This window comes from Oncorhynchus clarkii, chromosome 17, assembly GCF_045791955.1.
Source record: "Oncorhynchus clarkii lewisi isolate Uvic-CL-2024 chromosome 17, UVic_Ocla_1.0, whole genome shotgun sequence".
NCBI lineage: Eukaryota > Metazoa > Chordata > Actinopteri > Salmoniformes > Salmonidae > Oncorhynchus > Oncorhynchus clarkii.
The window spans coordinates 42,677,996-42,690,921 of NC_092163.1; the positions used below are offsets into that span (position 1 = coordinate 42,677,996).

General features: G+C 40.6%; 1 pseudogene; it reads right to left on the bottom strand.

Annotated features, from left to right (window-relative positions):
* Positions 1-237: 237 nt before the first annotated feature.
* On the bottom strand, positions 238-5,737 carry LOC139369757 (U3 small nucleolar RNA-interacting protein 2-like; annotated as a pseudogene).
* Between the last annotated feature and the right edge of the window lie 7,189 nt (positions 5,738-12,926).

Consider the following 12,926-nt stretch of genomic DNA (forward strand, 5'->3'; position numbering starts at 1 on the left):
CAACCTCTGGTGACACAAAAGTTGTTAAATAATTTCATTTTCAAATAACCAAATCCCAGGGGATTTTTCAATCTACAGTCCACAAGCTGTGTAGCTGAGAGAATACAGGTACCAACAGCACAGACTGATATTAGATGCAGACAGAACACAAGACTTCAATGAGATTTAAAATAGAATGAAAGTTGTTTTCTAACAAACCATTTACTGTAGTTAATTGATAGGCAGTAATACAAATAGTATTTCTGGAAAGAATTTAATTTACAAAATCAAATGTCATACATATCATATTCTAAGGCATACACAGATCAGCTACTCCCCATTCACCTCTTCTTGTCGTCGTTTCAGAGGAATAATGTAGAGTCCGTTCTTCGCTTCTTTCAGTCTCCACCATCGACCAAGCCTGAAAACAACCACCGTTTTAACAAAAACAAAGACGGTTGACAAAACAGAGCTAATGCATGAATAAAGTTATGAGTAAAATTATGCGGTACATAAGATGCCATTTAATCTTGTAATAAGGAAAGAAGGTAATTCCATCACTGCCACTGAGGCAGTCTTAAGGATTTGAGGGTGAAATAACAGTGCCACCACGTGGACAACGGTCCTCATTGCAACAACTTCCATACAGAATACTGAAAACAGGTGTGTTTAAAGAAAGGGTAGACACTGATTACATGATCAATCAACAAGTCAGTCTATAATGCTAGTAAGTATGCTCTGGGCTATATCTCTGTAGGAGAGGCATGAGTGAGTACCTACCTGTGCTCCTGTCCTACTCCTGCCACCAGGAACTTCCCAGAACTGGAGAACTTTAGACTGTTGACAAAACCAATCTACACGAAAAGAAAATGAATATGCTGTATTGAGAAGACAGATGTTTTAGTGCAGAACTCTTACTAGGCAATTCCTCATACACATACATAACTAGGCCCAATGCTTAATGTTTGAATTATAGCCAATGGCGCTACCCACATATTGTTATGCTACACAACACAAGGTGTATTAGGTATGGAGCAGTGTAGCTGGGACTTGCTTACCACAGGGACGCTGAAGAGAGGCTCCAGATGACGGAACCCCTGACCACATTTCCACAGCTGCACCTTAGAGTTGTGGGAACCTGCAGAGTGACGAGACTACCGTTGTTCAATTACAGAATCATCAATTGGACAAGTAAATATTAGCGGTCAATTCCGAAATTATGTCCAAGTCTGCTATGAATGCGAGCATGCTGATTTTCCTACGCACACTACGTAGATTTACAGTATGCATTATATCAAGGAGGTGGAAGTTTGGGGTTGATTGTTAATTAAATAACTCACACAGGGTGTGTGTATAGAAGCGACAGTGTATAGTAAGGTTGGTGAATAGGACTCTCACAGCCGAGGCAACGTGTCAATAGTTCTGCCGTGCTTGGTGTATACACTGAGTATACAAAACATTAAGAACACCGGCTCCTTCCATGAGACTGACCAGGTGAAAGCTATGATCCCTTACTGAAGTCACTTGTTAAATCCACTTCAAATCAGTGTAGATGAAGGGAAGGTGACAGGTTAAAGGACTAACAATTGAAGTCGGAAGTTTACATACACTTAGGTTGGAGTCACTAAAATTGGTTTTTCAACCATTCCACAAATTTCTTGTTAACAAACTATTGTTTTGGCAAGTCGGTTAAGACATCTATTTTGTGCATGACAATTTGTCCAACAATTGTTTACAGAGATTATTTCACTGTATCACAATTCCAGTGGGTCAGAAGTTCAGACTAAGTTGACTAAGTTGCTTGTAAAATTCCAGAACATGTCATGGCTTTAGAATCTTCTGATAGGCTAATTTACATCATTTGAGTCAATTGGAGGTGTACCTGTGGATGCATTTCAAGGCCTACCTTCAGACTCAGTGCCTCTTTGCTTGACATCATGGGAAAAATCAACATAAATCAGCCAAGACCCCAGACAAAAAGTCTGGTTCATCCTTGGGAGCAATTTCCAAATGCCTGAAGGTACCACATTCATCTGTACAAGCAATAGTAAGCAAGTATAAACACCATGGGACCACGCAGCCTTCATACCGCTCAGAAAGGAGACGCGTCTCCTAGAGATGAACATACTTTAGTGCGGAAAGTGCATATCAATCCCAGAACAGCAAAGGACCTTGTGAAGATGCTGGAGGAAACAAGTCCACAAGTATCTATATCCACAGTAAAACAACTCCTATTTCGACATACCCGAAAGGCTACTCAGCAAGGAAGAAGCCACTCCTCCAAAACCACCATAAAAAAAGCCAGACCACGGTTTGCAACTGCACATGGGGTCAAAGATTGTACTTTTTGAAGAAATCTCCCCTGGTCTGATGAAACAAAAATAGAACCGTTTGGCCATAACGACCATCGTTATGTTTGGAGGAAAAAGGGGGAGGCTTGCAAGCCGAAGAACACCATCCCAACCGTGAAGCACGGGGGTGGCAGCATCATGTTGTGGCTTAGCTGCAGGAGGGACTGGTGCACTTCAAAATAGATGGCATTATGAGGGAGGAAAAGTATGGATATATTGAAGCAACATCTCAAGACATCACTCAGGAAGTTAAAGCTTGGTCGCAAATGAGTCTTCCAAATGGACAATGACCCCAAGCATACCTCTAAAGTTGTGGCAAAATGGCCTAAGGACAATAAAGTCAAGGTATTGGAGTGGCCATCACAAAGCCCTGACCTCAACCCTATAGAAAATGTGTGGGCAGAACTGAAAAAGCATGTGCGAGCAAGGAGGCCTACAAACCTGACTCAGTTACACCAGCTCTGTCAGGAGGAATGGGCCAAAATTAACCCAATTTATTGTAGGAAGCTTGTGGAAGGCAACCAGAAATGTTTGACCCAAGTTAAACAATTTAAAGGCAATGCTACCAAATACAAACTGAGTGTGTAAACTTCTGACCCACTGGGAATGTGATGAAAGAAATAAAAGCTGGGGGGAAAAAAAATGTTATTCTGACATGTCACATTCTTAAAATGTGAAATGTATATTGATTGTTGAAGTTATATCTATGTCAGAACGATAAAAAAATTGCCTTATTTAATTAGAACAGTGCTAACTCTGACAACTCAATATTAGGAAAGAGTTAATGTTTTGAAAACTCAGTGTAGAACTGTGTTATAAAGCTGGTGACTCTCATAGCCGTTGGTACCTGAGGCTACGGTGTCAGAGTTCTGCAGAGCTGCCACGGCCGCTACCCAGTAGGGCTGCTCCAGTCCCGAGTCGCCATGCCGACCGTGGGCTGCCTTCACCATGCTAAGAGGCTTCTTCTTGTTCACACTCCACAGGGAGACAGAGCTGGAGGGAGGACGAGAGAAAGCTTTTTAGACTAATGAAAACATTTGTAAGGAACCATTCCCTCACAAACTGGTTGCAGAACTGCTACAGAGGTGGAGTACGATGACACCTAGTGGAGTATAAATCAATATTTACCCATCATTAGCGCCTGTTATCATGTGTTCCTCGTTAATGAGCTGGATACAGTCGATGGAGCCCCTGAGAGAGAGAATAGCGAAAATGAGTGGAAATAGCATTACCAGTATGTTAACACACAAGGATAATAGACACTCTCCGAGACCAACAAAGACTAGGCCTATACAGTGTTGTGAGACTGACTAACACAGAGAAGGAGACCAGGGGGACTCACTCATGGCCATGGAACACTAGCTGGGACTCCTCAGCGATCTTCCACACCCTCACAGTGCGGTCCCTCCCCCCTGCAGTCACACAGCGCTCCCTACTCCCACTGTCCAGCCCTGTGATCACATCCTGGTGTCCAAACCTAGGGAGACACATGGTCAATAAAACACACAAACCACATGCCAAAACATAGATTTTACTATTCAGCTACTTACAGTGTTTCCACATAGGCGTTTTCATCCACGTTCCACACCTTGATGGAGCGGTCATGAGAAGCACTGTACAAGTCATGGGTGCCCCTCCTGAATGATAGGCCCTGTGGAGGAGATGGCAACGTTTGTGAATGTAAATATGAAAGGGTGAGAAAGCAAGAATAAAAGCAGATGGAAAAAATGAATATACAGGAAGGTGTGAAAGGGAGTATATTTTACCGATACTGGGCCTCTATGTCCTGTAAACTTGTACAGGTTGCTGCCTCCCAGATCATGATCAACTTATTCATGTCTCCAGTAGCCAGGTATTTGCCATCCGATGATATAGACATACATAGGACATGGGCCGTATGTCCCACATGGCGATCCTCTGTTCCTTTCCTCCCACCAGCTATCGTATGAAGTCTCTTACCACTCTCAACATCCCCTGCAGTTAGAGAAGACAACGGGAGAATGCATGAGTAAGTTCACTTTGACTGTGTTGCATTCTAGGTCACATGCAACTGATTTTGAATATCCTATTTCAGTACAACAAACATTTTTCAGATTATTTTGGCGAAGAGAGTCAAATATATTCTCCAGACTCACATTTGTTGATGGAGCAGTCTTTGGAAGCGGAAAATACGTGTTGGTCATCGGGAGAAATGACCAGACAGGTGACTGGCAGCTTGTGGCCCCTCAACAGACGAATCTCTGACACATCTGGTGGCAGGAGCTGGAGACCATGACAACATAGGGACACATGAAGAGGACTGACCATAGAAAACTCATAGCACACATGTTCCAGTATCCATAATAGTATACCACTTAGAATGCAATATATACATAGTTTCATTCTATGTAGTAAAAGAGTGAATGATGGGCATGCACAGGGCGCTTTTACGGGAGACACCAAAACAAAGGTACTCACATCTTTTGCAACCATCCGTTGGAGCTGTCCTTTCTGCTCAAGCTGAGGGGGAAAATCTATGAGATAAATAGCAGCAACCAAACTCATGTGACATTTACTAGGGCTATATACAAGCAACACAATGATGTAGCTAGTTACACTTACCACTTCTTCTTGAAGTCTTCCAGCTATCAGGTCTATCTCAAAGGACTCCTCCTCTGCCTTCTTTTCTTCTGTTGATAAGACATGACGAACACAAACCAGTCAAGCATCAGATTCATGAGATGTCATTAAAACGTTGACGTTACCCATTTTAAGAGAGCTTTGTTGAAATTGATAATAAGTTTTCAGTAGCTCTTCCCTTACCCTCATCCCTCAATTGGTCGAGGTAAAGTTTAGCTAATCGTAGTTTTTTCTCCTGTGGGGTCTCATCAAACTCTTCCTCGACATTGGCCCTCCGTTTTCTGTGCAGTGAAAGGCTACATAAAGAAATTGATTCAACTCATGGTTTGTCCACGCATAAAAGGAATTCAGTTTGTTAGCCAACTTAGCTAGCCAGCCAGCCAACTACACCTCGAGTAAGTTAGCATACCCTTCTGTTTCAGAGTCGCTGGAGATTTCTTCATTGTGCTTTGAATTTCGTTTTTTCTTGAGTTTGTTTCCTGTGTCTGTATCATTCTAATGCACCAACACAAACAAACATCAACGATTAAACGAATGCTACGTGTTAGATAGCATTGTAATACGTAGGTCGCAAACTAAGTGCTAGGCTACGTGTGGCTAGTTAACGTTAGCTCCGTACCTTTCGTTTTGAACCTGCTGAATTCTCGTTCTTTTTGAAAACTTTTGGCGGTCCTATTTTCTTTATAAAGAAAGACGACATGATAAGAATATATAGATTGACTAACTATGACGCACTGTTACAACCTTTACACTAGTTGGCACACATTTCGTCCATGGAAATCAACACTGAACCCACATGGATACCACAAACCCAGTTTTAAAATAGAGGATTTAATTGGATAATATTGAGGCACCGGTATTGAGGCACCGAGTTGTCCCGCCCCCAAGTACAGACCTCTCATTGGACAATCGAGCAAGTAGGAACTAAATTCCAGATTTGATTGGCTAAGAATGCAGGTAAAGTCATCAAGAAAAGTGTGCGAAGTAGGGCTGGTCATTCCGGCTCTTTTCAGTGCGCCGGCTCGTTCGGCTCAGCTCATAAAAAAGAGCCGGCTCTTTTGGCTCCCAAACGGCTCTGTATTTTTTCTAGTCAAAAAATTTGCGATAGTTTGACTGTGATTGGTGTTAAAACAATTCTAATTAAATGATTAAATGAAATCATACTCTACCTTAACCACAATGTATTTAAAAATGCATTGGTTTGTTATGAAAAATAATGGTATTAAACATTTGCATTTAAAGTAAAACGTTTTAATGTATATAAACAAAGTGCACATACATCTAACCATTAAAAACGAATACAATCTGAACAGAATAATGGAATATTGCACCATATCAAAGAAAAATAAATAACAATTTGCAAAACTGCAGCATCCAACAAATTGAAATAATTGTAAAAAAAGAAGGATGCTATTACACATGTGCATTTAAAGTCTAACTTTGTTAATGTATATAAACAAAGTGCATATAAATGTAACAATTCAAAACGAATACAATCTGAACAACATAATAATATAATATTGTACCATATCAAAGAAAAATAAATAACAATGTGCAAATCTGCAGCATCTCACTTAAAACATTAAACTGGTATTTTCAAACTCTCCTCTTTATTGCCATGGTATAACCAGCAGCACACAGCAATGATGACCATATTTTCCTTTAATGAGAGATTTGCATTCAGAAATGCAAGTTGCCTCACTTTCGAGGGGCTGATGCGATTTCTTCTCTCGTACAGTTGTGGAATAAGTGATTTTGAAAGGGTTTTCCTGCTTGGAATTGTGCACATTGGATTTAGACTATTGCAATAATGTATAAAACCTCTGTCCTCCACGATCGAAAATGGCTGGAAATCGGTGGCAATCATTTTTGCCAATGCAGTATCAATTTGGCCTTGTTTTGCTACAGACATAGACGTTTGGCATAAACTGGTCCATAGCAGTCTGCGTTGCTGTGGGTCGCGGCGTAGGCCTACTTGACTTGAGTGGATACGTCTCCACGTGTGGAGGTGCTGGCTCCACCACTATCACTAGTAGTCCTACTTGACTGAGTGGATACGTCTCCACGTGTGGAGGTGCTGGCTCCACCACTACCACTGCTAAGCGTGTGACTGTGAATGAGTTGGCTCGGGCCTCCCTCAAGCACCTTGGTTCAATGGTTGACATTGCGTGTCTGATTGACAGGAACAACAGGTGAGGCTGTTAGTCTGAGTAGACAGTCAGAACGAATGTGTGCGCTTGAGCATTTAGGCCTATATTATTTGTATTTATTTTTTCGTTCTTTGAATTAGTTAATTATTTTCATTAAAATATTTTAATTATTAACATCTTAATGTTTTAAATATTCTTCTGATATGCAACCCGGCTCCCAACGTTCACCTACAAGATCCGGCTCTGACTCTTCACGAATGACGCATCACTAGTGCAGGGGCAAAATCCCCCCCTTCCCAAAAAGTTGTGATCCTGACACATTTTTCCTTGCAGAATGCAGTTAAACCAAGTAAATAATTAACATGATTAAATCATGTTTTTAAAGGAAGGTTACATGTTAAGCACAAACCTATAATAATTGGAATTATCTCGTTTTTTTTTAAGAAGCACATTTTCTCACTGCCATCAAACACACACTGAAATTCTTATTGCGAACAAATACACACTTCCTCTAGCTACTAGCTAGTACCAGCTAGTACTTTTTTTTATGTACTTACAAATGTTTGTATCGATTGTCACTGTCTTAACTTCTTGATCCTACTTGAGACGCAGACGTCTCAAGTAGGCACCTGGAAATGCAAATGCGCTACGCTAAATGCTAAATGTACTCGTTAAAACTCAAACGTTCATTAAAATACACATGCAGGGTATTGAATTAAAGCTTAACTCGTTGTGAATCTAGCCAACAAGTCAGATTTTTAAAATGCTTTTCGGCGAAAGCATGAGAAGCTATTATCTGATAGCATGCAACACCCCAAAATGCCTGAAGGCGACGTAAACAAAATAATTAGCGTAGCCGGCGCTACACAAAAACACAGAAATAAAATATAAAACATTCATTACCTTTGATGAAATTCTTTGTTGGCACTCCTATATGTCCCATAAACATCACAAATTGGTCTTTTTCCCGATTAAATCCGTCCATGAATGCCCAAAATATCCATTTGTATAGCCTGTCTGCATCAGGAAAAAAGCTCTCTTCCAACACGCAACGTCATGTTTAAAAATTATATAACTTATAACTTAAACACTTCAACCTACTTTTATAACCCAACTTTAGGTATTTGTAAACGTTAATAAGCGATCAAATTGATCACTGGGCGATCTGTATTCAATAGCAGCTACTCAAGAAAATAGTGTCCATTTTTCAATCTTCCAAAATCGATTGTTGTAGGCTGGATGGAATGACGGATCTATTGGTAATGTCTCAAAGGATTTTTGTCAATGAAAATGACGTTTTTGGCGACATCGTGTGGAAGTAGGAATTGCATCCGTCTCCATATTAAATTTGGTTTCCTTTAAACAATACATGAAAGGGGCGCATGGATACTTTTTTCAGCTTTCAGTGACCAGTTTTTCTTGCGCTTTTCGATGAAACACAGGCTCTGTTATAGTCACAGCCGTGATTTAACCTTTTTTAGAAACTTCAGAGTGTTTTCTATCCACACATACTAATCATATGCATATACTATATTCCTGGCATGAGTAGCAGGACGCTGAAATGTTGCGCGATTTTTAACAGAATGTTCGAAAAAGGAGGGGGTAGGATGAAGAGGTTTTAACAACAACATTTTATATACGGGTGGGTGGGTAACTTTAACAGCAATCTGGTGTGTTAAAATCTGTAATGTGTTGTTTGAGGTAGGCACATTTGTCCAATTATTAGGAAATACCCAAAACTGCTAACGCAGAGTTCACATCCTGATAACGACCCACGATATGGAGTCCACAAAGATTATTCATTATGGCTGCTGAGAATGCAGTATCATCCATGTAGCAATAACCAATTTTAATTTAATCCCAATGTAAAACTAATGGATTTAAAAGTTGATGGAAGAAAGTAATGTAGAGCTTCAATATTTATATTTTATTTCTTCAACTACACAATTGAATTATAGTGCTTCAGATCTGATGAAAATATGTTTTGTGTATTTAGTCAAATGTACTTACTTTCTGTGCCTGTGTTATATATTTCATCAGGGAGTTTTTCCACCTGGAAACATGGCATCCAAGCCGGCAGCAACAACAACAACACATTCCATCATTGTCAACACAGGCTCTTCTGTCAAAATGATGAAGATTGGATCATTCTCTGGATGATTTTGGTGAGGTAATAGAGGAGAAGTACTGAATACCGGAATGGACATTCGGCCATAGAGATGAGAAAGGTTATCTTATTGATGATCAGTTACAAACAGTTACTGCAGATGACCACCCTGTTACAATCTTGGCTAGTCCATTTTTTTTCAGATGTCATTTAATTTACTTCACGGAATCCCTACCCCTTTTCCACCCTGCAGTATCAGTAAGGATTATTGCCCATGTGCAATACCAGTACTAGTTGAACTGTACTGTATTTTACACCATGGTGTTGTACTTTGTTTCTCTCTCTCTGGGAGAACCAATCACTTTCTGGGAAGAAGATGATCAAAGTCCTGGAATGAGAACCGACACCACAACTCTCCTGATGAAAATGGATAATCTCCAAGCAGAACTGAAATATGAGCGCAGATGCAGACAGCTGGCAGAGAGGGAACTGAAACAGATGAAAGGTACATTCTAAAATTACACTCATTCCAATTGAAGTACTGAATCCTATTCAATAAGGTGTTCACAGTTGCCCAAAATGTAAACTTTTGGGGGGGTTTACTAGATTATTAAGCTTCATGCGTGTTAAACTTTTTAAAAAAAATACTTATCATGCCAGATACTGAAAATATTTGAAACACCATGGTCATTGTACTCAGTTATTTTTTTCATTTTTATTTCACCTTTTTTTAACCAGGTAGGCTAGTTGAGAGTTCTCATTTACAACTGAGACCTGGCCAAGATAAAGCAAAGCAGTGTGACACAGACAACAACAGAGTTACACATGGAATAACATGGAATAAACAATAAACATTCCAATAACACAATAAACAAATCAATGACGCAGTAGAAAAAAAGAAAGTCTATATACAGTGTGTGCAAAAGGCATAAGGAGGTGGGCAATAAATAGGCCATAGTAGCGAAGAATTACCTTTTAGCAGATTAACACTGGAGTGATAAATGAGCAGATGGTTGTGTGCAAGTAGAGATACTGGTGTGCAAAAGAGCAGAAAAGTAAATAAAAGCAGTACAGGGATGAGGTAGGTAGATTGGTTGGGCTATTTCCAGATGGACTATTTCCAGATGGACTATGTACAGCTGCAGCGATCTTGCAAAGATGCACTTAAAAAGGTTAATCAATTAGGGGGATTGCTGATTAGCTATTTCCTATCTTTATAACATGGCTTGGCTAAATACTCAATTCTGATTGGTCAAATGGGTGTTGTTGATTATTTTCTGATACTTTGTCAGAGATGAAGAACCTGCCAATGTACTCAGTTATTGTAATGGCTCTCCTCTTCGTCTGATGATGAGGAATAGGAATCACCGGACCAACACGCAGCGTGGTAAGTGTTCATAGTAAATTTAATTAAATAAACTGAACACTGAATGACAAAAAAACACCAAAAAAAACCAAAGAGTGTGAACGACACGAAACAGTCCTGTAAGGTGAAAAAACACAAAACAGGAAACAACTACCCACAAACACAGGTGGGAACAGGCTACCTAAGTATGGTTCTCAATCAGAGACAACGATTGACAGCTGCCTCTGATTGGGAACCATACCAGGCCAAACACATAGAAATACAACACACAGAACAAAACATAGAATGAAAAACATAGAATGAAAAACATAGAATGAAAAACATAGAAAGCCCACCCCAACTCACGCCCTGACCCAACCAAAATAGAGACATAAAAAAGGAACTAAGGTCAGGACGTGACAGTTATCTTGTCCGTACTCACAAACTTTTTAGACCTGAGGTTTAGACCTTTGGTCTAAAATGGATAGCTGCTAGCTTTTCTCATAGACAAACCTGCCACAATTATTCACTATGCCAAGTACAACCAGCTGATCTGTAACCTCAGTAATTTTAAATGGTAGACCCAGGCATGAAAGTAGATTTTCTTTCTTACTGGTACGGGCATCATCAAATTACATATAGAATCCCTATTAATTTAGTATGATCTCGGTGGGCCTAGTAAAGATTTGTCATATAACTTGTATCATGTATTACCTTTTAATATGTCTCTGTCGTAACCGGCCGCGACCGGGAGGTCCGTGGGGCGACGCACAATTGGCCTAGCGTCGCCCGGGTTAGGGAGGGCTTGGTCGGTAGGGGTTTCCTTGTCTCATCGCGCACCAGCGACTCCTGTGGCGGGCTGGGCGCAGTGTATGCTAGCCAAGGTGGCCAGGTGCACGGTGTTTCCTCCGGCGCATTGGTGCGGCTGGCTTCCGGGTTGGATGTGCGCTGTGTTAAAGAAGCAGCGGCTTGGTTGGTTGTGTATCGGAGGACGCATGACTTTCAACCTTCGTCTCTCCCGAGCCCGTACGGGAGTTGTAGCGATGAGACAAGCTACTACAACAATTGGATACTACGAAATTGGGGAGAAAAAGGGGTAAAATTCAAAAAAAAAAAAAAATTCAAAAAAAAAAAAAAAAACAGTGCACTGTGCGCTCGCAATTTCATGGATAGAAAGAGACATCTGTTACAAAAAAATGAAATGTGTAATGACATTCACCGATTGTCATTAGGCACACAACACTTGTAGCCTAAATTTATGCATCAACTGCCGTACACAAGCATCTCGGTCTTGGCCACTTATCTCCACCTTAGTGTTCTTGTCGAACCACAAAGCAATTTGGAGGCTATACCGCCAGTTTTCAAGTCAATTCACTCAGCTGGCATGCGGTAATGTTGAGTAATGGTGTAATTGCCAATCGTTTTCTTGCCTATTTGTTTTAATTATTGTGATAGGCTCACGTTTTACCGGTACGGGGTACCTCCAAAATCTATTTTGCTGGGACGCCATACCGGGCCATACCGCCTTACTTTCACCCCTGGGTTGATCCACCATCCAATCACATTTGTTAAGAAGGTCAACGTGGCCACCAACCTTCAAGGTTTACTTTGTTACCCTTGGTCTAACAAGTGGAGTGTGCCAATATTGCATAATGCTTCCTTGACTAGGCTACTGACGTTACACAAAATTCAAAAGGCAGCTTGAAACTTGATTGCTGACTAGCAAAACATGTTGGGTCTATGTCAACAATGGACTAATGAAACAAATACCAAAAGATTGTTTTTGGGTGGAATTTTGCTTTAAGGATGCTTTCGTGAAAAAGTGTTTGATCACATCCAACTATGTTGATAATTTTAATTTGCTGATATGGAATTTGTTACCGGATATAATCAAGGTGCTCAGCTGGTCGTACTTAGCATAGGGCCTATTTGGTCAGGTTTGCCTATGCGAAAAGCTAGCCATTTAATACCAAAGGTCTGAACCTCGGGTCTAAGCAAAAGTTTGCGAGTATTACTCTCTTCTCTAATACTTTGACAGAGATTAACTACTTGATGACCCAAATGAGAAAAACAGCCCATGATCTGAGGACTGTTCTGACAGCAGGGGAACAATGTGAATAAAGTTGTCATCCCACAGAGCTGTGAGGGACAGAGCATCTCTTATGCCAACTTGCCAGTTCATGTGTCACAGATGGTGTCATAGGAGGTAGAGGTGAGGTCACAACATCGAGGCGATTCCACATTGTAGTTGCTGCTACAAGCACACTAAAAGTATCCTGTGGGGAGTTCTCAGGCAAACTATTTACATACTTTGCCTGAGAACTCCCCACAGGGCTATGACTCCAACCGCAATGAGACAACCTGATTAAATAATC